The 27646-nt window shown below is 52.9% G+C and overlaps 1 protein-coding gene across 3 annotated transcripts in view; it reads right to left on the bottom strand.

The window, feature by feature from the left end:
* Nucleotides 1-22502, bottom strand: part of SH3PXD2A (SH3 and PX domains 2A) — a 184288-nt gene extending 161786 nt beyond the window's left edge. For all 3 annotated transcript variants that reach the window (XM_030885935.2, XM_004700943.2, XM_030885936.2), the window contains exon 1: nucleotides 22428-22502. The gene's annotated coding sequence lies outside the window, so the exon portion shown is untranslated. The remainder of the gene's footprint in view (nucleotides 1-22427) is intronic.
* Between the last annotated feature and the right edge of the window lie 5144 nt (nucleotides 22503-27646).

The following is a 27646-nucleotide window of genomic DNA, read 5'->3' as shown; positions in this document are numbered from 1 at the left end:
CTCCTAAGAGCTGATGCAGCCAGCCCATGCCTTCCAAACTGGCTGGACGGTCTCCTGGCCTGGAGCTGGCCATGGCTGCTTGACTGGCTCCCTCTCAGGTCACCATCAGGTCACCATCGTTGGTCTTTTCGTCCATCTGACCCTCTTCCTGTAACTTATGCTTTCTGTAGGCAAGGGCTTTCTACTGCCAAGGGCTCCCTGGGGTTAAGGAAACAAGGGGTGTGGGGGCGGCGGGGGGAAGAAGGTGGAGTCCAGATGGAAAAAGAGAGAAATGTCCAAAGCTAAAATAAAACCCAGGCACAGTTGCCAGGGGAAACCTTGTAAAGTGGTCCCCGCATGGAGAATCCCCCAGGGCAGCCTCCCCTGGCCTCGCTCTGCTGCCAGCTACATTTAATAAGGCTCCCCGGGAGGGGGGGAGGGCCTGGAGGGGTGGGACGGGGGCGCATGGCCTCTGCCAGGAAACTGGCAACTACAACAGGAAAGCCTGCCACCTCCTTCCCCTTCCCTGCCAGAGCTTGGTGTCCTCCAGCCCACCCTGGTGCCCAGCTGGCCATCCCTTCTCCAGGTGGCGCCCCGTCATGGACCCAGGTGATGGCTTCCTCTCCATGACCTCACAAACACAGGCAGCTGCCCAACTGGCATGCGGCCGGAGGGCAGTGCAAGGGGAGGGAGAGCTGGGTGCGTGCCTACATGCCCCCTCCCTCCCAGGATCCAGCCCTGGACCTCCGTGCGGGTCCCAGGTGGTCCCACCGCTCCCCCTGGTCTCCCTGCTGTGCCTTCTGTGGTGACCGCATGCACAAAGGAGCAAGACATGGGCCCGTCCTACATCAGTCTCGGATCGGTTCAAGATCGAACCATGGTGATCCACGGGGCTGCTTTTCAGAAGTAGATCCCCGGACCTTTAATGTTCAGCATGATAGCAGTCCCCCAGCCGCGACTGTTAGAAAGGTGGAGACTGCCCGCCAGGGACACTGGCCAAGAATTGAACATTTGGCCTCCTGCACCGAAGGAGAAAAATTCTCTCACGGAACCACCTATGCTTCCGAATATCTTCTCGCTCAGGGTCAGAATGCCTTCTAGGTCTCCCCAGATCCTAGGCATCTTCCTAGCCGCCGCCGGAAGCAAGTGCGACAAAGGTTGCCATGCGTTCGCTCTGGGAGCGCGGTCCCGCCACTGCCTGTTGGATGCATTTCCGTATGATTGAGAAGTTTCATAATGAAAAAAACATAGTGGGGGGGTGGTGATAGAAAAGTTGGCGACGGGGCCTGGCGATGGCCGCAGAGCATGATTCATGTAATGATGTCACTCAGTTGTGCCCATGGAGAACACTACGTTGGCAAGGGCCCTGTTATATATAGCTTTACAACAATGGAGCACAATTAATAACAGCAAAAGCTGACTGGCTGCAGGGAAGCAGCCGCAGGGCGGGGCCTGGTGGAGGCCTGGCAGGAACATGGTGGCAGGCATTGGGCAAGGGGCAGAGGGCTTGACGCAGGGGATGGATCTGCGGGGCGGGGGTGCAGCGGCTCAGAGAGGGGAGGGAGGAGGAGCATGTGGGGAAAGGTCTAGACAGGGATCGGAGTGGGAAAATGCAGAGGTGGTGGTGCATATGGGACTTCCCACGGGACATCTGGCAGGGGCAATCTCTCTCCTAGGCGTCTCTACTGGCCTGGGGGCAGGGGGTGTTGCCCTATAGGTCAGCTCCTGGCTCATCTGCCTCCACTCCCAAGCCCGGCTTGGAACACAGTGACTTGCCCACAGTAGGTGTTCAGTAAAGGGGGTCATGTGCGCCCCCCCCCCCACTCCCCACCAAGCTGATGGCAGAGGCTTGCACCAAAGAACACTACCCTTGGATGTCCCAGAGAGGATGAAGCTCAGCCCAACCTGTTTCTGGTGCCCTACCCGGACCAGATTGCTGACAGCTCGTTGAGTATTTGGGGCCACCCTGACCCTACAAGGGCCACTCTCTTTCCTGAGAGTTATTTCCAGCAGGGACAGTCCAGGGCAGGCATGGCCTGGAGCAGTGGTTCTCAGCCTTCCTCGTGCCACGACCCTTTCATACAGTTCCTGTTGTGGTGACCCCCCAACCATACAATTATTTTTGTTGCTACTTTATAACTGTCATTTTGCTACTGTTATGAATCGGGCGACCCCTGTCAATGGGTCATTCAACCCACACAGGGGTCGTGACCCACAGGTTGAGAACCACTGGCCTACAGGAACAGCCTGGGGAAGGGGGCAGGCATTGGAAGAGAACAGGAGACCCTCCGGGCAGCCAGGGAAGGGAAAGGAGGAGAGGAGTCTGCCCAGACTCTGGCCCTCTCAGCCCTGCCCTCCGATGGGTGCTTGGGGGTGTGGGCACAGCTGTGGTTGAGGGAGGACAGGAGCTGCTGGCTGACCATCAGGTGTTCCCTCTCCATCAGTGTCAAGGCTGTCACCTGATTCCAAAGGGGACGTCTACACGAGCCACTCTAGTGAAAAAAGGTTAAGGCAGTGTAGCCAATTACTGAAGATAGCTCTTCCAGCCATAGTCTTAAGAAACCCTGGTGGCATAGTTGGACTGCTAATCACAAGGTCAGTGGTTTGAACCCACCAGTTACGATGAGGAAGAAAGATGAGGCTTTCTGTTCCCATAAAGATTTTTGATTTTAGAAACACCAAGGGGCAGTTCTACTCGGTCCTAAAGGGTCACTATGAGTCAGAATCCACTTGATGGGAGTGGGTTAGCCATAGTCTTGTACGTCTCACCAGTGACCCTTTTCCTGTTGAGTCTGGGTAAGAGAAGGTGGGGGAAGACGCTGAGAGGAGTACATGATTCAGTTGTGAGTGGCTGTTAACAGGGCTGACTGTACCGTCACATATGGCGTGTGGTCCATTCTGCCATCCCGCTGGGTATAAAATGAGCCATCTCAGAAGTGGAAAGGGAGGACTTTCATCACCATGGTGAAAGAAGAGCCAGGAACGGAGCACGCATGTCCTTTGGATCCTGAGACTCCTCCACTGAACACCCTCACTCCAGGGCCAAGAAACTGAGACACCAGAGTAGAGGTAGCAGAGCTGAGAGGTAGAGCCCAAGCCCGAGTGGTGTGCTGCCTAGCCCACCGAGTGGCTATAGGGGGCGCCTTCAACCAGGAGGTCTGCTTGCAGAGTGGGTGCTAGGGTTGTTGACCTATGGAGCTAGCACTGAGCACCCTCGGGCTGAGGCATATGGTGATGTGGTATGTCCTCTGGGCACTGCAGGCAGCACTAAAAGCTGTGTAACACTGCCCGAGGGGCCAAGGGCCAGAGAGAGGCCTGCCTGGGGGCCCGGCAGAGAAGAGACGGTCCTGACTAAAGAACTGTAGCCCAAAGAAAAAGAAACAAAAGAACTGTAACCTGAACATTAAAAAAAAAAAATTTCATTGGCATATACTTCACATATCATACAATTGCTCAATCATTTTGAGATTTGTGCAATTATCACCACAACCAATTTCACAAGATTTCTGTCTCAGACTTATTGTGGTTAGTTCCCAGTCCCCCCCACCCCCACCAATCCTCTCCTGCCATGCCTCTAGCCAATGATAAATCCAGTTACTATCTCTATAGATCTACCTACTCTAGATTTCATATACAGGAAATGATATAAAACACAAAAAGGAAAAAAACAACAACATTAAAAACCTCAGTAGAAAAGAAAGCAGAAAAAACTGAAACAACTTTAAAAGGGTCAAAAGGGAGATCAAATGATAAGGTATTATATTTTAACCTTACTACATCTGCCATTGTACTTTACAATGCTCTCTGTCTGATAGCAACACCCTGAACTGTTCAGAGGGGATTCACCAGAGGCTTAATCCATGTGTGGACCCTGCAGATGGATTTTGGGCTTCCACTCTCACCCACGGCCTTCTGCAAACCAAGTTTTCACAATTTAAGCTCTGCTACCATTCCCGCCTTTGGATTTGGATTTTATTACTTACAATCCTGGGATCAAACATGGGCTGGTGTGTTTCTTCCGTGTGGGCTTAATTGACGCTATGCTGAACACTTCTGCTGTTGCTAACTTTTCTACTAAGCCCCGCAGTCATAAGAATAGTCTGAGTTGTGTTGCTACTGCAGTGAATGTTCAAACCCAGCAGAAAAGCGACTGCTGTGGGAGGGATGTTTAGTGTCGGGATTTGTAAGAAGGTTGGAGGCATGTCTAACCCCGGCCTCGTAAGAGTTAGTTGGTCTTAGGCTGATGTGGAGCTTGATTTTCCATCCCCCTAATAGAGTCAGAGAGAGCCCTGCCTGCAGGGCTGGCAGAGAAGAGCTCAGCCGAACCAAATAACTATATATTTTGAGTATTTCTGATCCTGTAACCTGTTAACGTCCCCAATGAGCGCCATTATTTTGAGTATTGTCTGAGTTCCCGTATGGGCGTTGCAATGATTGTTGAATCCATTTGGTAAGCACAGAGTACTGGGGTGGGGTGAGTAGAATGAAGGGTGAAGGCAGGTCTGGAATCCCTGCCTCATGAGAATTAGCCCTAAGCAATTGGCGCGGATGATAACAATGATAACAATTTATCTCCCCTTGTGAAGTTATATGGCACCCTCCATGCCACCCTGCACAGCCAAGAAGGGCCACATCACAGTTGCGCAGTGGAATACAGTAGTTTAGTGTATGGATTCCAGGTTCAGATGGATCCCAGGTTCAGACGGGTGGTCTGAATCGTGGCCTATCAGCAGTGTGACCTTGGGTGCATTACCTGACCTCGGCTCCCTTGAGTCTCAATGAGGTGTTTCAGATAAATAGAAGCAACAGAGTGTGTGTGCACATGTGTTTGTTCACACATGCACTGTGGTAAGGATGACCGTTCACTCTGAACTCTATAGGGCAGAGGGAAAATAAGCAGGAATTGGTGGATTACCAAGCTTGAGACAGAATGTCTTTTCCAGGACGCCTCCATTTTTGCTCAAAAGCCTTCCAACCGACTGGAGGAGGCCCACTCGAGTTACTGAGTTATCTTTGCTTACAGTGAGTTGAGGATCAAGGTCAACCACATCAACAAACATACCTTCCCAGCTGCACCTAGATCCGTGTGTCATAACTGGCCTGTTCAAGTTCACACCTTATCTCTCAGAAGTCTGGGATGAGCCATGGTGTCCACATCATAGTGTGGGTCATGAGGTTTACAAAAGTAATTCATTCAGGCACGGTCCTAGGCCACAGGAAGGGCCTGCCCTGGAAGCCAGGTGGATGGGGACCACTGCAGGTCCTACTCAACTCCCTCCCCTCAAGGATTTTGTCACCAGCCTCTTGTCTTTCCTGACCTGACGAGAAAGTACGGCGGTGAGGCCCTTGGCTTCCAGAGCCTGATCCAGAGTTGCTCACAAGGGCTAGGGCCCAACAGAGCAGAGCTGAGCCCCGCTTGTCCAGGGTCAGGGAGCAGAAGCCCTGCCCTGAGCTGTCTACAGGACTCAAGAGGGCCTCTCATCACTGGTCTCCACAGTGTTCAAGGCCAGCTTCAGAATTAGGACAGAAGTATGTCGGTCTGTGCCATTCCAGCGGTGGGGCCCGGCCTTGGCCCTTAACAGTCAGACCCAGCGCCTCAGGGAGAGGGTGGTCAAGGACATGGACTGGTTTTGAATCCATCAATTCGCAGCTGATGATGAAGCCCAGCCAGGGCGTAGACCCACCACTGCCCCCTCTCTCCTCCTTCTTCCCCCCCGGTTGTTCATGAGACCCCAAGAAACTCGAGCTTTCCAAACGAGCCCACAGTGTCCCCCTGGCCAGACTTGGACAGTGGTAGTCTTTGCCCAACTGCTACCCCGAACGCATGACGTAATGAACAGGATCTCTCCATGCTGAATGATTTTCTTAAAACTTGGACGCTGTGATTTCTTATCTCTAAAGGGGACCGAGGATAAGATGGTGGCTGATTTTGCACACGATTAACAGCTGATGACTGTGATCAATGATGTTTTAAGCACCAGCAAGGGCACAGGCAACAGGCATGTCACAAGGATTGCTGGCGTAAGCCTCAAAGCCACCGCACAGCGGACGGACCCAGCCGACAACAGTAGCAGCTCCACTTTACAGATAAAGAGATGCAGCCATGGAGTGGCTGAGGAGCCTGTCCAAGTTGCCTTAATCAGACTGGGCCCAGGCAGCAAACACGTGACATGCTTAAAAGGAGTGACTGTGGAGCATTCAGAAGGGACCACTTCTGAGTGTCTGATAGGGGAGGACAACAAGTCCTGGCGTAGCCGGAAAGGGGAGGACAAGTCCTGGCGTAGCATCCCGGCTGGTAGCAGTGGGCTCCCTCCGTGCCAGGCAAGAAAGAGTGGGTCCCAGAGCCCAGTGTCTGCAGGGTAGGTCATGCCCTGTCCCCCAACAGGAACGGGCCCCGTATTAGAGAAGCCATTGGAAAGTCTGACCTCTCTCTTCATGCTTGGATTCCCTATCGGTGCCTTCACTTGGCCAACACAGCCAAACACTGCAGAGCAAGGCAGCCCCACGGGTGCAGCTCCCGCCCTCATCAGGGTGGAGGTAGCACGGAGAGTGGAGTTTAAGGGCAAAAGGAACCGAACAACATAGCAACCTGGAAAGGAAACGGCAAAGCCTCGAAGTGAACCCAGACCAATGTGAGGCGGAGCCTTTGTCCCCCCTGTCAGCCAATGCCGGCTCCGTGGCTGCCCTGTGGCAACCAGGGTGGACCAATGGTCCAGTCCACTCCTCCAAAACAGACCTAGGCTACCCGAGACTTCCTGTGCTCCTCTTCCTCAAGCCCGTGTCCCTCCATTTCTCAGCCCTTGGTCTCCGATAGTGTAGTAGTTACAGGTTGAGCTAACCCCAGGGTCAGTAGTTTGAAACCACCAGCCAGCTCTGAGGGAGATGAGGCTTTCTACGCCCATCAAGATTCAGTCTCTCAAACCCACAGGGGCAGTTCTACCTTGTCCTAAAGGGTTGCCAGGAGCCCACATCCACTTGACGGCAGTGAGGTTGGTTTCGCGGCCTCAGTCTCTCCTGCTGGTCCCTGGCTCTTACCAGCCTGAGTCTCGGTCCCCTTCCCACTGCTCTGTGGGGAGGGTCGGAGGAGTAGGCACAGCCCCTCGTCCTGAGGGACTCACCCAGAGGGGCTTCCTCCACTCTCCCACTGGGGGAGTGCTCAGAAGGCTCCAAGACAAAACCACCACGTCTCCTTAGAGATGGAGACAGGCCAGCGTTCACCAGGGATGCCCTCAGGAGCTGAGGACCAGCACTTGTCTGTCTGGATCGCAAGAATGACCGGCTTGTCACGCTGCAGAGCCTCCCTCCCAGCCGCCATCCCAGCATCAGCCTGGACACGCAGCCTCCTGCTTCCTGTTTGGGTAGACCTTTTTTTTTTTTTTTTTTTGAGGTCTATCTGAACAGTCCATTTAGGCCCAGGGTCCCTCCCCACCCCTGCCCCCCGCCCTCAATTCCTAGTCTCTTCCCCGGCCACCCACCCAAGGCCTAAGCTCAGACTTTCAGTGTGGCTGAACGGACCACTTTGTTCTGCAGGGCACCAGATAAACGGTCCCTAATTAACAGATGGAGCCAAACCCTGGCCGGTGTTGGGGGCTTGTTGGCTGGCCAGCCCCCCAGAGCAGCCATTGACTGCGGCTTGGAAGGGCCAGCGAATGTTCACCTGGCCCAGGGAGGTGCCTGGGGGGCCAGAAGGAAGCGCACAAACCATCACAATCATAACGATGCCTCTGGCTGCCGGGGCGTGGCAATGGGATAGGCCCACATGTGTGCTTGCGTTATCTCCTGCCACCGACCCCACGAGGCAGATGCTGTGGATAAGGCTGCGATGCTCAGCAAACCGTAGGAGGTGAGGCTGAGGTGTCAACCAAGTAAGCTGCAGTGACAATGCCCAAGGCTCCCATCACCTCAAGAGAGGCCCCCATGCAGGAAGCTGGGGACCCATCATCACCAGGGCCACCACCAGCCCTCCTGGAAAGCTGATGTCACCCAATCTCTGAAATCCCAAGTGTTCATTTCTCCTCCCAAATACCACCTAGCCCAAGGCTAAAGCAAACACCCAGGTCTCTAATCTGAAGCAGTAGTTCTGAGACACAGGGATCTCAGTGGTGGTGTCTAACCTAGGATGAGAGTTGCTGACCTGGGAGATAGATGACTGCCGTGGGCAGCTTTGGGCCACTCTCCTGGTAGCTGACCACTGCCCAGAGGGAAGAACAAAGAATCTCCCCTCCCTCAAACAATCCCACAACTCAGGCTCTGACAGTTCAGCCCAGGGTCCTACCCACGAGCCCCTGAGAGTCGTGAACAAAACCAATGATTGTTACATCAGCCACCGGTGGAGAGGGAGGACAAGATGCCAGGACCTCTGAGGCCAGGTTGGGGAGCGTCCTTAACAAGCTGGTGGGGTGCCCAGGGCATGAGGGCCTGCTGGTGTGGGCTGCTCACAGGGGTAACACCTCTCTCTGAGAACACCGGATGGCTCCGTCCACTCAAGACCACCCAGACGTCCCCCTCTGCGTCCCTAGTACCAAGGACAAAGCGCAGGGTCTGACATGTAACTGGCACTCTTCACCTAGGCGTGACGTTCCCTCCTGCAGGAAGGGAGTGATTTGGTTATGGCTGAAGGCTTCCCAGAGCCTAGACACACACGCACACGCACGCACACACCACTCACCTGGCTGCCACCAAAGAGCTTCCTCCCCTTCATTCTCCAGTCTGGAGGGGGGCGCTGTCCCCGCACACTTTTTCCAGCCAACTTTCCGGTTAGATATCCAAGAAGGAGGGAAGAGTCGTCGGGAGGAGCAGAGCTGCGTTTTCCAGGTTGGACCTTTGGGCCTGGGACCAGTGGAGCAGGGAAGTGACAGAGGCGGCAACCCCAGTCGCAGGCCTCCCCGACATGACTCCCCAACACACCCTGACATGACACCCTTACCCTGGGAAAACAAGGTGCGCAGCTCAGCGCAGTCATGCCAGTGGGTGTGAGCTGACTCAGACGCTGCACCTGGCAGAGCTGGAATGTGCTGTCCAACAACAAGATGGGGCGGGCAGGCAGCAGGTGGGCAGGAGGTGTGGGCCGAGCCCAGGTACTGTATGGGAGCTGTCATCCAACCGTCCTGGGAGCTAGAGAGAAGTGGGCATTTCATAGAGGCAACTTCCTCCCTCCAGCCAGGAGCCTCTGGTTGATGCAAAACCTTCCTGCACTCCAGAGCTGAAAATGGAACTGGGATTTCTGGGTGGGAGGATGGAATTCCAGAGAGGAATGAATTAGAAGCTCAAGCACCTGGGTTCTAGTCCTGCTGTGACTTGATAGCTGTGTGATTTTGGACAAGTCACTTGTCCTGGGGCCTCATTTCTTCATCTGGCAACTACGAGCAATGGGCTAGATCAGAAGCAGGCCAAGCAGTCTTATCTCCGGGTGCTGCTGCCAACTGGAAGCAAATGCCTCAAAATAATGTGTTTTTCTGGAGTTTGAGACTACATCATGGGGCTCATGATCAATTAAGAATGTCTGCCAGGGGCATAAGGATTGGGAGAGTGTCATGATCAATTCACGATGCCTGTTGTGGGCAGCCCTGGTGGTGCTGTCCATAAATGTTGGACTACTATCTGTAAGGTTGGTGGTTCAAATCCACCAGACGCTTCATTGGAGAAATAGGAGGCTATCCATCAAGATTTAACAGCTACAGAAACCCTATACTGGGACACTGTGGGTCAGAATGGACTCTGGCAGTGGGTTGGGCTTGGGTTTGGTTATGGGCAAGAGATGGTACATGGCAATCTGAGTGCCAGACACTCTTTATTCTGGCTCTTGATCTCTGAGGACCTTCTGGTTATAAAGCTTCACAATTCCACCCCTGGTTCCCCTGCCAACATATTTAATGCTGGTTGGTAAACATGTGTCTCCCACAGGATGATGTTTGCAGACAGCTGATTTCTGTCCCCTCAAGAAATCATCTCAGCAGATCCCAAGACCCAAAGTGTCCTCCCCCTCACGAGCCTCACCCAGAAGGTGCACGGCACCAAGCTTTAATGCTTACAGGACACTCCAGCTATTCTTACAGACAACCCCCACCCCACCCCAACGTCTACACAGGAGGTGCCCCTTGTGTGTGCAAACCCCAGTCTGGCCCAGGAGACATGGAGGGGTCAGCCAAGAACAAGAGGTGGCTTTTGACTTCCCAGTGCACAAGCAAATATGTGATCCGACGGGACCTTATGCATCCTTTAGGAATGACAGCAACAAACTCCCTGGGTCCAGAATGCCACAGCCAAAACGTAGCGTGTCAAAAGGGTGCTCACGGACAGAGCTCTTGTCTGGGTAGGAACGAAGGACTCCCCGAGCAAGCCTGCAGAGTGGAGCGGCCAGCATCCCAAAGGCTGGGTTGCTTCCATTTCTGACAAGGCCGCCGCGCCCCAGGCTCTGCCTGCAGGCCCCGGGCTCACTTCTTTCTTTCTCTCTCTTTTTCTTTCTTTCTCTTTATGCACAGATGTGCAGAGCCCACCCCCCTTCCTACTTCCCACCCCCATCTGGCCCCGCTCATGCCTGGTTCTCCATCTGTTCAGGCCAGGCCCTGATTTCCTGAGCACACAAGGTGCTTCCTAAACCCATGGGCTTAAGAAAAGGGCCCAAGGGAGGACCACCGCCTACTTGGAAATGCCCTCTGCTTGGCAGAGAAAAAATAAACTCAACTTTTCCCAGGGCCCTTCACCCCGACACCAAGGAACTCCCGGATTCCAACCCAGTGGCCAACACCTTTTCCATCAGGAGCTGGCCTCAGCAGGGCCATTTCTCCCAACAGAACAGACACCATGGCTCCTCGGGACCTGCCACAGGAGGAGTGGGGAGAGACACTGGAGGGAGCCGGGAGCTGGGGTTCCCCGGCAGGCTACAGGCCCAGATGAAGGGGAGCCAGCTGGGTGTGGGAGCAGCCACTCCTCAGGGCTCCCCGGGAATCCCTCGGAGTTCCATCAGAAGCTTCCTGCTAGCGGCAAGGAAAAGTTATAGGCCACTAATGATTTTTTAAAAACCAGTGTCTTCCTCTTGCTGGGAGGAAGGTGGGCTGGTAGTTAAACTCTGGATCTGGAAAGCAGGTCATTACTTATTGGGGGTCTACACACTGACCACTGACCACCACCCTTGGCCTCTGGTCACTAGGGGCAGAGAGAGCTCTTTGGTGGCAATCAGGTCTAAGCCCGTGTCCAAGTACTCAATATGCAAGGTACTGGCTGGGACATAAGTTGAGTCCTATGCTAAATTGTGGAATTGTTCACTACAGATGAGTAAGTAAGCACAAGTAAGTCCGTGCCTACCTTGCCCGTTGGATACTCTGCCCCAACCTTTTCCAAGGGACGAAGGAAGAAACCTCTGCTTCTAGAGGGACTGGGGGCTTCCCACTGTTGGCTCTCGGAGCGAATAAGACTCTTCGGGTCTTAACTGGTGAGGTTTCAGTTTTTCTGTCTGGAGCCTCCTTGGCCGTCACTATTCTCAGGGGCTGACGTCAAATGCCTCATTCTGTGCTTACAGTTGCCTGATGGGGCAGGCATTTTATTTGGGGGGGCGGGCAGGCATTTTTATTATCCCCATCATACAGACAAGAAAACTGAGGCAGAGAGCCCTGACGTTACTCACCACAGGTTAAGTTAGTACGTGCTACAGCTGGTTTTCAGAGAACGATAGTGGTAGGTGCCTTTCCTGCACTCTGTCACCATGCAACTCGGATGAGGCTTTCCTCGTGGAAAAAGCAACACCCTTCTACATAATTCATGTGTTTTCAGCCACATTTGCAAACAAGATTCCAGGATGGCAGGATAATTGGAGAGGTCCCCAGGGCTTGTTGTAATGGGATCTCACCAGTGACATTCCACAGGATTGATGGAGAAAGACGGTCCAGAAAATCTGAGGTAATGCGAATTTAATAATTATTTTCATTTTCTGTCTCTTGTTAGCTGTCCTTACGCTCTCTCTTTTTGGAAGTCTGTGGGATGTTTTTGTTGTTACATTCTACTACATGAGAGACCATAAAAGAGTGAACCTTCCACTGGCCCCCGCCTTCCCATCCCCACAGCTGTCTTTTTAATGATACAGTTGTGTAATACATGAATATGCTCTCCTTTTTTAAAAAAGCAAGACATAGAAGTATGGGTAAAGTTCCCCTCTGACCAGGCCCATCCCCTCTCTGAGGACCCTGACCCTCACCCAGAGTCAGTTCTATTAGCAATGTGGAGTGTTTCTCTTTGGTCTTTAACACAATATTGACCAGAGACTCTATCAATACACACATGCACACACATATCTCTTGAGAGGGTTTTTTTTGCATACATGCTACTATAAGATACATATTGTTTTCAAACTTGCCTTGTTGATTCCTTAGGCTTGCTTATACAGCCAGCCAAAGAAGGAATGGCATATGGATAACTCTTGTTCGTTTTTCAGTAGTCTGAGAGCACACTCTAAGTAGATGAGCACTGTGGATGAGCACATTCTAAGTAGTCGGAGAACATCCCAGCTCACTTAGCCCTTCTCTGTGGATGGCTACGGAGGTAGTGCTCCGCCTTCTCCGAGGCTCAGGTGTCTTCTTCGTGACTAACCGTAGTCAGTGCTGGCGTTCGTCTCTGTCCAGGGCGTGGGAACAAGTGATGGCCCACAGCTCATGGACTGCCAGAGCAGAAACTGCCAGGCCAGCAGGGGCAGGAACGGTGGGGGCGGTGCATGGAGGTGGGGAGAAAGGACCTCAAAACCCTCTCGAGCTTTGGGTATAAAACCATTCTTGGCTCTTGGCAAGTCACCTCCCCACACTTTGCCCCTCTGCCTTCAGACTTGGGTCAGTGATCTCAAACAATGCAGCACTTTGCCTGGTGATTCAAACACAAGAGTGCCTGCCTGCAGGAAGGCCCTTCCCTCCTGTCAGACAGTTCCCCGGCACACGCCAGCATCCTCCCAGCTTGAATTCAGTTGAGACTTGCTCAGGATCTCAATCAAATGACCGTTCCAGTCTATTTAATGAAGAGGAAAACTAGCAGAGCACTCCGCCTGCCACGTGGGGAAGCTGGGAGGAGGACAGGGCTGGTTTTAAAAGTGCAACGATCCTTTTGTTGTCGGTAGGTGCTGGCTCGTAGCGACCCTGTGCCCGACAGAGTGGGACACTGTCCCTCCACAAAATGGTGGCTGTCCTTGAGCCCGTGGTTGTAGCCACCGCGTCCAGCCACCTTACCGAGGGCTTCTGCTTTTTCGATGACCTTACGAAGTTCTTCCCCAGGGTCGGGTCCTTCTTGATAACATGTCCAAAGGATGGGAGATGAAACCTCACCAGCCTCCCTTGTAAGAGGCACCCTGGCCGTCTCGACCCCCAGGACAGTCTGTTACTTCTCCTGGCAGTCCAGCGTCTTCCGTATTCTCTGGCAGCACTATCATTCCAAGGCCTCAACGCTTTCTTGGTCTTCCTTGTCCGTTGTCCGGTTTCCTCATGCATATGAGGGAACTGCCGGGGCTTGAGTCGGCCCCACCTTAGTCCTCCAAGTGACATCTTCTGCTATTTAACACGTTAAAATGCGCTCTCATTTCTTATGGCTGTTTCCATCAGTGTTGCTTATGATTTACTCGGAGATTCAAGTACAGTGAAACCCTTCACCACTTCCATCTTTCCTCTGTCGATCACGGTGGGCTGGTTGGTCCAGTTGTGCGGGTCTGGTTTCCTCCGTGTTGAGGTGGACTCCACACGGAAGGCTGCGGTCTTTGGACTTCGGCAGCTAGGGCTTCACATCCTCTTCGATTTCAGTAAGCAAGGTTGTTGTCAACTGCGTATCACGGGTTGTTCACTCATTAGTCTTCCTCCAATCCTGACACTCTATTTCTTCATCCTATAGTCCAGCCTCTTGGATTATTTGCTCAGCATACATTGAAGTTATGCAGAAAGAATACAGTCCTGACACAAAGCTGTCTCGATTTTACAACAATACCGTCTCCCCTTGTTCTGCTCCTCTGACTGCCTCTCGGTCTGTGTAGATGCTCCACATGAGCACCATGAAGTGTTCTGGAAGTCCCATTCTTCGTAATGCTATTCATAGCTTGTTGTTATCCACACAGTCAAATACCTCTGTATGTTTAGACAATGGAACACAAGCAAGTATATCTTTAAGGTATTCTCTGATTTCAGTCCAGATCCATCTGACATCAGTCATCCGTATCCTCTTCTGGAAACTCCCTGTTCATATACTGCTGCAACCACCTCCAGTGGTTTTTAAACGCTACTCTCGTGTGTGTAATAATAATGAGATTGTTCAAGGACTTTCACCTTCTCTCGGGTCACGTTTCCTGGATCTTTGGCACAGGTACGGAACTCTTCCAGTCAGGAAAACAGGTAGCTGTGGTACAAACTTCATGGTCTAGACAAATGAGTGCACTGCACCCACATGTTAAAACATCTCAACTGTTATTTTGTCAAGTCCTTTATGATCTTATAAATCCCTTTATCATAACATGCATCCACACAGACTCACATATCCAAAACCAATCATTAGTGACCCAGGGATCCAGTTCTGTTCACCCATCATTACCCCAGCTACTTGAGAGCTGGTAAGCGCATGTGACCCTGGGCGGGGAGACGCGTGAAGTCCAGGGAGATGAATAAGGAAGAGAGATAAAAGCTCTTTAAAATAGGTTAAGTTCTTTAAAGCAAAGGAGCAGCCCTCTTAACTCAGTCTTCCAAGCAATGGGGGTGAATAAAAAGGGCCTCTCCTGGCTCTGATCAAATATTGACCCCGAGCACTCACTGGCCCGAGTTCAGACTAAAGAGGCAGCAGCACCTTGGAGTCACTGTTTGCAGGGCAATTAGTCCAGCCCAGCGCCTTGTAGGTCAGATTGTGAAACTGCCCTCAATGGAGCCAGGGTTTCGGAGAGCCTTCCGGTCCTCCCTTGGCAAGGGCCGGGCCCGGTGGAGAAACTTGGTGAAGGAACTGTGTGAGGAAATGCACAGAGGACAGAAACGCGGTCCAGGCTCTCTCAAGAAGGTAACTTGAGGTCTGCTGCAGCCAGCCCCTCTCCCTCCCCTCCTTAACCCTGCCTCCAAGACGCCCAGCCCCTTTACAACCAAACAGGCGCCAACACCAGGCCCTGCCGGGCCAAACCGGCTCCTTATGAGACAGGTCCCTTCCCTGATCCGATTGGGCAGTGGTGGGCTATTTTTAGAAGAAATCTATTTCTACTCGGTGACCAAGAGCCTCACCTCTTCCCAACTTGGCATCCGAAACGCTATTCGAAGTGCCCGCTGGGTACCGACCAGGTTTCCCAAAGAGGTGTTTGGAAAGCTGTCAACTTGCAAAGCTCTGATGGCAGAGAGGGCATGCTGGAAGGCAGTCTCTCTGTTCCTGCTGGGCTTTCGATGAGTGCAGAGAGCAGTTGGGAAGGGGGCCTGGGAGGGTGGCAGAATGCTCTGGGGTGGGCAGAAAGCTGGACGGAGCCTTTCTCTGTGTGGCCCAGTCCCGGCCAGTCGACATCAGCGCTGTCCACTAGAATGTTCTATGATGTAGGACTTGTCCTAGATCTGTAAGACCCACTGCGTAATCACTAGCCATGGTGGCCACTGAGGGCTTTCAAAATGGCTAGTGCAGCCAAGGAAGCAACGGTTTAATAAAATAAGATGGAAATAGCCACTGGGGTTAGTGGCTACTGCATCGGACAGTACCCATCTACAACCTCTGTATCCAGCAGGGAGAGGGGCTGGGCTCAGTGTGCAACCCCTTGAGTGCAGATGAAGCAGGGTGGGGTCTGAAGACTCGAGCCAGAAGGCATGAGAAGAGAAGCAGGTCTGGGGAGGAACACAGATACAGATCGTACCCCGATGGCCCTGGCGAGGTCCGGGGGGGGGGCGTTGTGAATGACCGAGGTTACTGCTTTCACTTCTCATTAAAATTACAAAAGAATTCCTGGTCCCCAAAGTAAAAGAAAACATCTCACGGACCTGTGAGTTAAATCCCCTTCTTCAGGAAAGCCTGTTCTGACTCAGGGGATAAAGCAAACATTAAAAGCTACTGCCATCCTGGAGTCGGTTCTGACCCATAGCAACTCCATAGGACAGAGTAGAACTGCCTCTCTGGATTTTCAAGGCCATAAATAGTTACAGGAGCCGACAGCCTTATCCTTCTCCCGAAGAGTGGCTGGTGGTCCCAAAGGCTGGCCTGGCAGCCCCCATCACCCCACAGTATAGCACCAGGGCGCTTTCTCCAGGCACAGCATTCCCATATCATAATGCCAATGCACAGCGACCCTAGATAACCCCAGAAAACATACAGTGACCCTACTACAACTCACAGTGACCCTCATCTTTAACCGTAGCAGAGAGCCTCATCTTCCTCCCATAGAGTGGCTGGTGGTTTTGAACTGCCAACCTTGAGGTTAGCAATCCAATGCTTACCCAAAGAAAGAATGTACAAGACCTGATAGCTCAGTGGATAAACTTGTGAACCAGAAGGTCAGCAGTTTGAACCCACCTCTGTCCTTTGGGAAAAAGAGGTGGGGGTCTGATTCCATAAAGACTCACAGCTTTGCAAACCTCGTGGGGCAATCCGTCTCTGTCCTGTAGGCCACTGTGAGTTGGAATAGACACAACAGCTGTGGGGTTGACTTTGATATGTGTGAATGTGTTTTAAAATAACTAACGCCTATCTTAGATGGTGTCTGTAAACTAAGCAACCCCCTCATGTATTAGTTACCTGTGTGCACTATACATGTTAGCTACATTTTGATGGGTGCATCATGTGTGAAAATACAGTAAAGTCTCCCATCCTTGACAAGATGGACGTTATATAAAAGCAGACACTGAATCGGAGTCTGCTCACCAATGTTTGCTCCTGGGGGTCTGGCATACTGCCTTGGCATTGGATATTGATAATAGACTGATGCTAGATGGAAGGATGATGGAAAGAAGGAATAAATGAGCAAATGAGGAACATACTTTACCCTGATAACCAGGACCCTCAAGAATAACTCATAACCTGTGAACGGGGGTAGGGAGGCTTTATCATTGAAGACTTCCGTCACGACCGTATATACACACATTCTTTGGCCCTGCTCCTGAGAACGCTCTTTCATCCCTTTTCATTTCATAGCGGACTGTTGGTACCTCAGTCCAGTATTTATTTTGTATACAGTGGACTTATTGCTCACAAGTCGACGAGACACAGCCTCTTGGAAGGAAGGCGCCCCCCACCCCCCTGGGTGCTCTCCAGCTTGGGCTGTTAGGGACTCCATCCCGCCTGGCCGTTCCAGGCACACCCGGGCCGCCCTGAATTAGTCATTGTTTTATTTCCACCCTCACCACTCCCACACTCACAGCCAGGGCAGGGTTGCCCGATTCAATTTAAAAAAAAAGAAAAATATGGATGTCCACTGACCAATGAAATCCTGTAAAACCCGGGGGCTTCACAAAGTTCATGGCAGAATTCACTTCACCTCCATTTTTTCACCACGACCTCTTTGAAGCCTTTTTGTCGGCGGGACAGACTTATGTGGAAAATAATGGCTCCTGGTTTATCTGGGACTCAAATTTAGCTGGGCATCTTGTATCATGTCTGGCAACCCTAATCCTGGGTCTCCAAAGAGCAGACAGCCTGTAAGTGAAGTGGGTGGGTCAGGGATAGAGGGTAGGGGGGATACAGAGATAAACAAACCTGCCTTGGACACACCTAGGGCTCCAGATAAGCATGAACTGGGCCATTAGCAGGTTATCTGTGTCTCTTTCTCTCCCACCTCCATGACTGACATCCCCTACCCCACCCCCACGCCCACAGGACAGCTCCCTACCACGTTACAGCAGTTCTAAGTACCCTGTCATGGGTCACCACTAAGGGCCCCTGGCTCTCCTCCAAGTGCAAAGCCGTCAGCGCGTGCCTCCCCCCTCTCTGTGGCCCCTCTGAGCCGGCTGTTTGGGATCGGTCCTCGGTTTGTTCATTCCTGAGGATCCCTGAGCTCCACGCCCATAGCAGGTAGGCCCTGGCATAGAGATGGTCACCCAGAGGGATCCTCAGCCTTGAGTCTGAGTTTGCACAAAGGCCGGTGGAGGGGTCTGGGGTGTGGCATCTCTGTGGCCAAACCCAAACCAAACTCCCTGCCCTCGAGTCAAAGCCGACTCGTGGCCACTCTGTAGGACTTGGTAGAACTGTCCCTGCGAGTTTCGGAGACCGTATCTCTTTACGGGAGTAGAAAGCTCCATCCTTCTCCCAGTCCGTGTGCAGCGAAGGGGAAAACCAGCTACCAGCCCTGTCAGAGAGCAGCCCCCAATGTTTCCTGCGTGCTGGAGGCGCTCAGGGCTCCATGGTGCCGCGGGTGAGAGCAGGGCATGGCCTGTCCTTCTCCCTGTTTGCCCCCCAGTGGGGGAAGTGGACATGGGAGGGGACGTGTGCTAGTCCAAGTGCTCCACTTGGCTCAACGGTCATCCACCCACCGCTTGAGGAAGACCAGGGACCCCTCGGTTTCACCCACACACCTGTCCCACATTTCCTCTGGCTACATTAGAAGGCCCATAGTTCAAGACCCCCCTCCGGGTAGCCTAACTCCACCCGGAGCCAAGGACACCATTTGAAAAGAGGTACAGTATGGTGGTGGTGGGCGGGGATGCTCCAGATAAAGAAACCTACTGGTGGGCGGGAGGGACGGAGGAAGGGGTTGTCCATCAGGGGGTGTAATTCTCTGAATAGCAAGTCTAACCCATCTCCCCGGAGTGGGGCTCAAGTAAGACAAGACACGTGAGCATATGCTGGCTGCTCTATGCTGGTTTAACTCAAAAGTTCTTTGCTGGGGGCTCGTGGGCGTCTGTGAACACCTGACGTTGGAAATCAAACGGTCCGTGACCAGCTGCCATCAAGTCACTTCCGCCTGTGGGGACCCCGTGCGTGTGAGCGTGGAATGCACCCCCACAGGGTTTCCTAGCTGGCTTCTTGGAAGAGATCCCCGGGCTTTTCTTCCAGGACGACTCAGCCCTCCGTCCATGGGATTAGCAGCTGAGCGCATCAACCATTCACAGTGCCCAGGACCCTCCCCAAACTGCACGCACATGCTCTGCGCTGGGGCCAGGCTTCCACCAGACAGACCCAGGGAACTGCGCTCCCCGCCAGTTGCACAACCAGGAGTTGGCTGGTGGAGCCAGTTAGGCTGGTGTAGTGGCTCCCGGACTTCCAGGGTCCCAAGGTGACGTCAACATGGGAGGAGCCAAACCTCACTGGGTGCGCCACTCCTGTGGGCCACACGCTGCTCCCAACAGACCCCCGTCCTACCCGAAGGCAGGCTCCCGAGGGCCAGCACCAGTGGGCCCCCGAGCTGCTCACCGAGCAGCTTACCAGCACAGAGTGAAGCAACGCGAAGGAAACGAGGCTACTCCGTGACAGGAGGTGCGAGGCACCCAGATATCTTCGGCGGTGCAGGCCGCCGTCCTTGTCGGGTACCACTCGGGCATCTCAGTGCACAAGGAAGTATGAGGGGAAAATGTACACGAGCTTCTTTAATCTTCACCACCCTTCTGAGTAGGTACCGTCCAACTCTCCACTCCACAGATGAGAAAAATAAGCCTAGACAAGTAACTACCGTGGTAGTTATATAATCTGCTGTCAATTTGAGGGGATTACGAGTGAAGGGGTGGGGTCTAGCCTCTCAATCATTGGATAGCCCACGAGGCCTCTGGGTGGGCATGGCCTTCCCCTGAGGATTCTGGAAATTCCTGTACTCCTTCTTGGAGGCGGAAGACACTCTCTGCTCACTCCCTTGGAGACTCTCTACTGACAAGGCTCACTCCCTGCAAGACATTTCGGAGGAGAAGCCACAGGAAGCTGCCCTGAGACAGTCAGAGTTTTGGAGCAGAAGGAACCACGTGGAGACCCCTGCCAGCGCTGAGATGCTTACAACCCACTGGATCCACAAGACTTCCCACCCACTGGCCTGTGATCCTCCTGCATTGAGCATCATTGCCTGGGTTTCGTGAGTCTGAAGAGGACTCTATAGATTGGTATCGGACGTATGGGCTAATATCAGACGTAAGGGCTTGATCTGGATTGGGCTGGGATGTTTTCTCAATATTCACTTGCTCTCGTATACAAACCTCTTTCTTATACACATGAGCCTCTCTAGTCAACCCAGACGAACATACCTACTCAGGGCATAGGACGAAAGAACCAGGAACCATCTCAGGTGTGCCATGTCCCCAGCACCTGAATTCTAAGCCGCCTCCTGCACAAGTCTCTCTGAAAGCTGGGTTCTGAGGGCGACCGATGCTTAGAGATGGAGTTCACAATTCAATTTGTAACGACGAAATCAAAACCTAAGCCGCAGACGTCTGAGTCAATTCTAACCCACCTTACAGAACAGGGTGGACCTGCCCCGTAGGGTTTCTACGGCTGTAAATCGGAACGGAGGAAACGTGCCACAGCTTTCGCCCTCGGAGCGACTGGTGGGTTCTAACCACAGGCCTTCGGGTGGCAGTCAGCCGTGTTAACCGCAGCACCCTCAGGGCTCTTAACACCGCTATGAAAAACCCAAACCAAGCTCACTGGTCCATGCAGATGGACAGCGACCCTCTAGGGACCTCGGTCTTGAAATTCGTAGGCTTTTCAACACAGACACCACTAAAATCACTCGGGAATGAGTTCTGGGAAATGGGTTGGCAAAAGTTGTTCCACTTGGCTCAAAGGGTAAATACCAAAGAACCAGCCTCAACCCCTTCCCAAGCGGCATCCTCAGGGTGTGATGGCCCGCAGGAGGCCCAGGCCATCCCACAAGCTTCTCACCCTCGTCTATGTTCCCTCGGACACACAGCAAGTGAGCCCTCTGGCAAGGCAGAGGTGGGGAGGCTGCATTCCTTTCTTGTAAGATTCTGGAGTTGGTGTGGGGTGGCGGCGGGCAGACCGGAAAAGGGGGATGAAACCTTTGGATTTGGGAGTTTCCGCTGATTTGGACCCCCTCTGGCTCATCAATGAACCCTTTCAGGGTTCCCACTCCCCAACTGAGATATCATTTCCTGTCCAGCACACTACACCCATTGATGGGTATCAGCAAGCCCTACCAGTGTACGCCTGAAGGACCCTGGCCGACCGGACAGAAATGAAGGGGGAAAGAGGAAGAAGGCAGGAGAATAAGGGGAGGCTTTCAACCCCATTTTGTTGGATTAAGAGAAGATGATGATTTTTTTTTTTTTAATACAGGAAGTTGGTTTACCTTCAGCCCTTCTCCTAAGTAAAAGGACAATGGTCTTAAAGTCAGGTATTCGGAGGGAAGCATACACGCCTCGTCTCTCCAAAATGACTCACTACCAAGGTCTTGGCACGGGAAAGCCCGGTCCCTGGTTGTGCGGTGCCAGGAGTGGGCGTCTCTGCGTTTTTGTTGGCCTAAGCCAGCCTTGTGGTCTTAAGGAAGCATCTAGAATAACACGGCTTTCCCTTCCTAACACTCAACTCACAGTCATTCTCCTTTCTCCAGTCCCTGCCCCTGATACACAGGGCTGGGTCTCCAAGTGGCCATACCTGGGCTCTATGACCCTCTGCTCCTGGCTACACTGACTGAACCAAAAAGGAGGTCTGACTCAAGTCAGGCCAATGAGAGTCTTATCTGGGAGTTTTCCATTCGGGACTGGGAAAAGGAAAATTTGGGATCTAATGACTGTCGAGTTCCTCAGATCATGGGGGCAAGGATAGGAGGTCAAAGTAGCTGAGGACAAGACAGAGAGCGGGAAACCCCTGCTTCTAGGTCTGCCTGAAACCCACTCCCTCATTACCCTTTCCTCCACCTGGCCAACTGCGTACGTTTCTCTAGTATCCCCTTTCAACCAAGTCCCCCTTTTGGCTCGGCCAATACGAGTAGAAAGCTGTCATGTGCAACCAAGGGAAGCCTTACCAAAGTAGCTGGCATCAAGGGAGGTGTGTGGGATGGCAGCTGTGGGACCCATGCTGTCAATTCTCTGTGTGAACATGTGTATTCACACACACACCCCACATACACTTACGAACAGTGAGGCAAAAGCCTTTTCAATTAGATAGGCCCAGTGGAATGCCCAGTTGAAGAAATTGCTTATTTTCTGTTTTGGTTTTCTCAGCGCGTTTGATTTTCTTTGCCTGCCATGACGGGGCGGCTCGTGTCTCACCCTGGTGTTTACAGACACATGTCGGCTCTTGCACGCAGCACCCACAGCCAGCCTCCTGCCTCCGCCTGTGGTTTCCCAGCCCTCGGGCGAAGGAGGTGACAAAGCACCACTGTTACGACGCGTGGAGGACTCTCACAGGCCCAGAATGTCTGCCTACACGATCCAGACAGAGACAAGCCCAGTTCAGCCCTCAGACCTGTCTCTGCTTCTGGCTAGCTCTGGCCCTGAAAGCTTGGGCAGGGTGCTCTTCAGATCTGTGTGGACAGAGGAGAGGACAGCCCACCAGGGACTCTGACCACACTGGGTGGACTGGGGACCATCTGAGCTTTAACTCACCTGCAGGTCAAAGAACTTGCTGTACCTCCGGTAGATGGTCTGGGAGGTGGAATCGGACCAGGTCACATTGATGATATAGACCTGTGGAGAAAAGAATCGCAGGTGAGCACGACTGGATATCAAACTGTGTCAGGCATCAATCACTGAGCACAATGGTGGGGCTCTAGGGCAGCACCCATTCTTTTTTCTCATCTCTGTCCCCAGGGCTTAGGACAGTGTTAGGTACCATGTGGGTGCTGTACATACCTGAGGGGACTTCAAAAAGCTTGTGGAAAAATGGAATTTACCCATAAATGTTTAAAGCCCCTTCAAGATGTCTAAACACACACATCTGGAAGGGCACTGAGTAAGATGCAAAGGCAAAATACTGTAGGGAGGCCTTGATTATTTTAGGAGGGCAGGATCATGGGTGGTCGTAACTTCTTTTTGTTTACATGGGACCATGTATTACTGGGTCGTTAAAAATACATTTATTTTTAAAAATATAGTTATTCTGCTTTGTTTCTTAAAAGCAAACTTTATTGTCCGGCAAATAATAAGTACCCACTCCTGATTTACAGGACTGTGAAATGAGGCGGTTAACGTCAAACACAGTGTTTTCTTCCCTTGCTTCTTCACGACCAGTTCTTCCGTTTTCCTTCCCCAAATGCTGCCTGCCGCACCAGAAGCAATGAAGATCTTAAACGCCACCAGGTCAAGGACTTGGGGTTCCACGAGTAGCTATGGTTGTGGTCCTAGTGGTTTTCTCAGAGCCATTGCGGCAGTGGGGCCCAAGGGCTCTGCCGTTGGCCAGCCACATGACCGAGGCTGCATAGGGCACCCTCCTCACTCCACAGCCACTTCGAAAAGGCTAAAAATACATATTGTTAAGGTAGCTAACTTGTGGATGAAAAATCAAAGACTGGAGCCCTCAGTCTGAATGACAATTCAATGTGACGTGAACAAAAATCTTCATCTGGACCGATAGACAACATCAAGATAAATGGGGAAAAGTTGAGGTCATCAAGGATTCCACTTTCCTTGGATCTACAGCAAGGCTTGTGGAAGCGGAAGCCGAGATATCAAAGGACACATTGCACGAGGCACATCCGCTGCACAAGACCTCCTGAAGGTGCTTCAGAGCAAGAAGGTCACTTTGAGGACTGAGGTGCACCTGACACAAGCCATGGTTTTTTCCAGCCCCTCATATGCAAGTGAACTTTGGACACGGAGTAAAGAAGACAGCAGGAGAACTGGTCCCTTTGAACTAGGATGTGGGGGAAGAATATTGAAAGAACCAGACTTCCAGAAGGGCAAACCACTCGGTCTTGCAAGAAGTATAGCCAGATGGCTCCTTAGAAGTGAGGATGATGAGAATCCGCCTCCTCTCATTCGGACATGTCATCAGGAGAGACCAGTCCCTGGAGAAGGACCTCATGATTGGTAATGCACAGTGTCAGCAAAAAGGGGGAGAGACCCCCAACATTACGGATCGACAGAGATTGCAATCGTAGGCTCAGACGTCACAATGATTGTGAGAATACTGCGGGACTGACGGGTCACCTTTTCCTTCTGTTATATGGTCACTCGGAGTCGCCATGGTTCAACGGCCCCTGACAACAAATACCACAAGACCAGTGGTTCTCAAACTCCAGACGAAATAAGATTCCACCAGGGGCTTTTGAAAACCTGCAGGTGCCTGGAGCACACCTGGGTCATCTCTGCATTAGCAGATTTGACTTTGAGGGGCTTGGCCATCTATTATTTTTAATAAACCCAAAGCAAAACCCATCACACCCGTTGTCACCGAGTGGGTTCTGAGTCATGGGGCCGTGCGGGTGTCCCAGCGGGACTGTGCACTATGATGACGGTGATCTTTCTGGAAGAGGATTCCCCACGGCTTTCTTCCAAGGTGCTTCTGGGTGGACCTGAACCTCCAACCTTTCAGTGAGCAGCAAAGCGCTGACCTGTGTGCGCTATCTGGGAATTCCGTTAGCAAGCCGCCCTGGTGACTCTGCAGAGTGCTCCTCTATGGGGGGAAAAGAAAAATCACTTCTGGAGACCAGGTAAGCAAGCCTTTCAGAGACCGGACTCAGCTCAACATCTCCAGGCCTTAGCTCGGGGCCTGGCACGCAGCAGAAGCTCAAAAACAGTTTTAAATGGCTGAACCCACCCACCCCCGAGGCGGGTCTGCTGGGGAGGGGCTAGGGCACACTTTTCTCTTTGACCCTCTTACAAAGGAAGACGGTTCAGGGCCAGGGGTTGCCTGGTGCCCAGTGCTCCTCAGGCTGCGTCCTCAGGCTGGGCCCGGGCGCTCTGCTGGCCTGGGAGGTGGGCAGCACTGCTCTTGAGGAAGGATGCAAGCCCTCTGCTCACCCAATCTGGCCCCTGGTCCCATGAATCCTTCCCCTTTGATTGGAACCCACACCACAGGCCACCCTGCTTGGAGAGGCCTGAGTGGGGGAGGCTGTGTCCCCCTCACACGGCCTCAGGGCCAGCCCGGGAGCTCTTCCAGCGCTAGCTGGGGTATCTTCTTGGATGTGGGGAAACAGTGGCACCTGCTTCTCTTCCCTCAGAAGAGGGCAGGTTGTGGCACGGGGTGACAGGACTCTCATCGGAATCAGAGCCCTCCTACCCCCACCCCAGCTTCTCAGCTGCAATCTAGTGATTCTGACTCAGTAGGTCCAGGGGAACAGGGGTTGGGGCACCAAGAGTGAACAGAACCCAATGGCCAGGGAAGCCAAGCATCTTGGCCACAATGAGAGGGGGAGATGTTACCAAGGGGAGGAGTGGCCGGCCGCTTGACCCTGGACAGGCTGAGCTCGCTGGATGGGTCTGCAAGCAGGGTGCCCAGGCTTCTGTGGTTGGCTGACCTGACTCCTGTCCCTTCTCCCCTCCCACTCTAATTCCTGAGGGGAAGCTTTTGTTCCCAAATGCCACCCCATGGAGCCAAGCGAATAGGTCTGAGCCTTGTTCTTTCTGCTTGTCTCCCACGTCCACTTCAGACGGGGCATCTGCGTCCAGTTTTACGTGAGCCTGATAGGGAAGAATGTTCAGTAAAAGACCACCGACATCCTCACTCGCCTGTTATAATAGATAAGATACCCTTTGCTTTAGTTCATATACAAACCCCAAATCCAGACTCCCTGCCATGGGGGCAAAAGTGACTCGCAGTGATCCTACAGGACAGAGGTGAGCTCTCCCTGTGAGTTTCTGGGGCGATAACTGTTTACAGTGGGTGGGAAGTCCTGTCTTCCTCGCGAGGAGCTGCTGGTGGTCTCGTACTGCTGACCTGGCAGACTGTAGCCCAGGGCATAGCCGCTCCGCCACCAGGGCTCCTTACCCCTATCCAAGAGGCCTTCAACATACCATGGTCTCTGTGTTCTATTTTCCATGAACTTTTTGAAACTCCCTCGTGTGAGTATAGACATGGACATGGATACAGATATCTCATACAGCAAATTATGGGAACCATTTAGTTCCTGGTTACTACATGCTTGTACAAGGAAAGGCAGTTCTAGACATTAGCTTATGAACGGGCCAAGGATCTCCTAAGGCTTAGAGGAATTAAAGAAACGTGGCTAAAGTCACTCACGCAGCTAGAAACATGAAGCAAAGGACATGAACCCAAGTCTTATCTCTGTTCTCCTAACCACAGTAGAGACCATCTTCCCATATGCAAACTTAGGGGGTGGCTATTTGATTAGGACGACTCCATCCTGCCAGAGCGGCACCTCTTAAAATAAAGCTCGGGGTTGTCTGCAAAGTGTGTACTTGCTTTGGGAGTGCACCCAGTGGAAGAAGGGGCAGGCTGAGACCAAGAAGAGATTGGACCGGGGGCCCAGACAGAATTCAATGGTTAGCAATGTTATAAAAGCAGACCAGCACAGAGGGGCCCCTCATACCCAGCCACACTCACAACCATGTCAGGGACAGTCTGGGATTTCATCTAGGGATTGTATCTACTCCACTGCTGACTCTAAGTTCCGGGGTACCTAGACCATGCGGAGACATCTCCCCTCCCTACCTGCACGGCCCCTGCTCCTGCCCATCTGCTGGTCCAGAGGACACAACAGATGCTGGGGACACACCAGGTGCTGCCCCCCTGCCCTCGGGCCCCAGAGCTGCACTGTAAGGAGCCCCCAGGGGCCTGTCCCCCCAAGAGAGGGCCTGCCCTCTTCTGCAGGCCATTAGACAGCAGCCTTTCTCCAGGGCCAGCCAAGCGGAGCCCAGAGGAAGGGCTTAGCTGAGGCTTAACAGGATCCATCCTCCATCCTCTCTAGTAATTACAGGCTTCCCTTCACCTCCCAGGGAGAATTAATCATGGGCTGTCAGCTTCTCCAGCTGGGAGGGTCCAGGAAGGCCTCTTGTTTTGCAGAGGGACCTAGGACCTGGGGTGGTGACTTGCCTGGCGGGTGACAGCCAGGTGAGAAGAGAATGAATTTTTGGAGAAAGCCTCACCTTGCTTACACTCCCATGAGCTTCTTATGAGCTGGGAGGCCTCAGGCAAGCCTCGTGGACCTTGTGCTCCCTATGTGATGAGCAGGCCTGCTATGTGATGAGCAGGCCTGCGGGGCCTGATGGCCAACTATGCTCACCTTGATAGGGGCAGAGTTGAGACATGAACCCAGCCTCCCGATTCCCAGCCTAAGCTATCTACCAGCCCAAGACCAGAGCCTGTCCCCCCTTTGAGGATTCCCTCCAACCCTTCCTATTCAAGATAGTTTGAAAAACCACAGAGCAGCCCTGCTGCCTCTCTACCTAACCCCACCCAGACACATGCATGGAGAGAAACAGGTAGTTCTCGGCCTAACCCCTGGAGGAGCACCCCAAATGCTTCAGTGCAAGAAGGGGTGGCGCGAGCTGTCCGGGTGACCTCGGCCAGCAGGGCCACCAGTTACATGCGGCTCCAACACATGGCCCAGAGGCAGCTGTGTCTCCCCAAACAGAAGTATTTCTTTCCTTGCTCAGGAAAGGCTTGTTCCAGGCACCCTTCTGTCCCCACCTTCAGTGAGCATGAGCATGACTTAGGCAGGGGGCGAAGGCAACGAATCCCCGTTTCCAGGCGCTCCCAAATGTCCAGGATGTGCCAGTGGACCCCTACTTCCCCTCCTGAGCAAACAGCCCAGATTCCGGGGCAAGGATACTATCAGGGGCTTCCCAGGAGATAAGGCCAGGGGCATACAGGCAGACAGACTCCAGGCCCCCTTCTCTCGTCTGGGAGCATCTGCTTTCTTCCA

This window comes from Echinops telfairi, unplaced genomic scaffold (assembly GCF_000313985.2).
Source record: "Echinops telfairi isolate 266 unplaced genomic scaffold, ASM31398v2 ScPeMD7_70;HRSCAF=299, whole genome shotgun sequence".
NCBI classification, from domain to species: domain Eukaryota; kingdom Metazoa; phylum Chordata; class Mammalia; order Afrosoricida; family Tenrecidae; genus Echinops; species Echinops telfairi.
The sequence above is the reverse complement of the archived record's forward strand: the minus strand, read 5'-3'. Positions and strand labels throughout refer to the sequence as shown.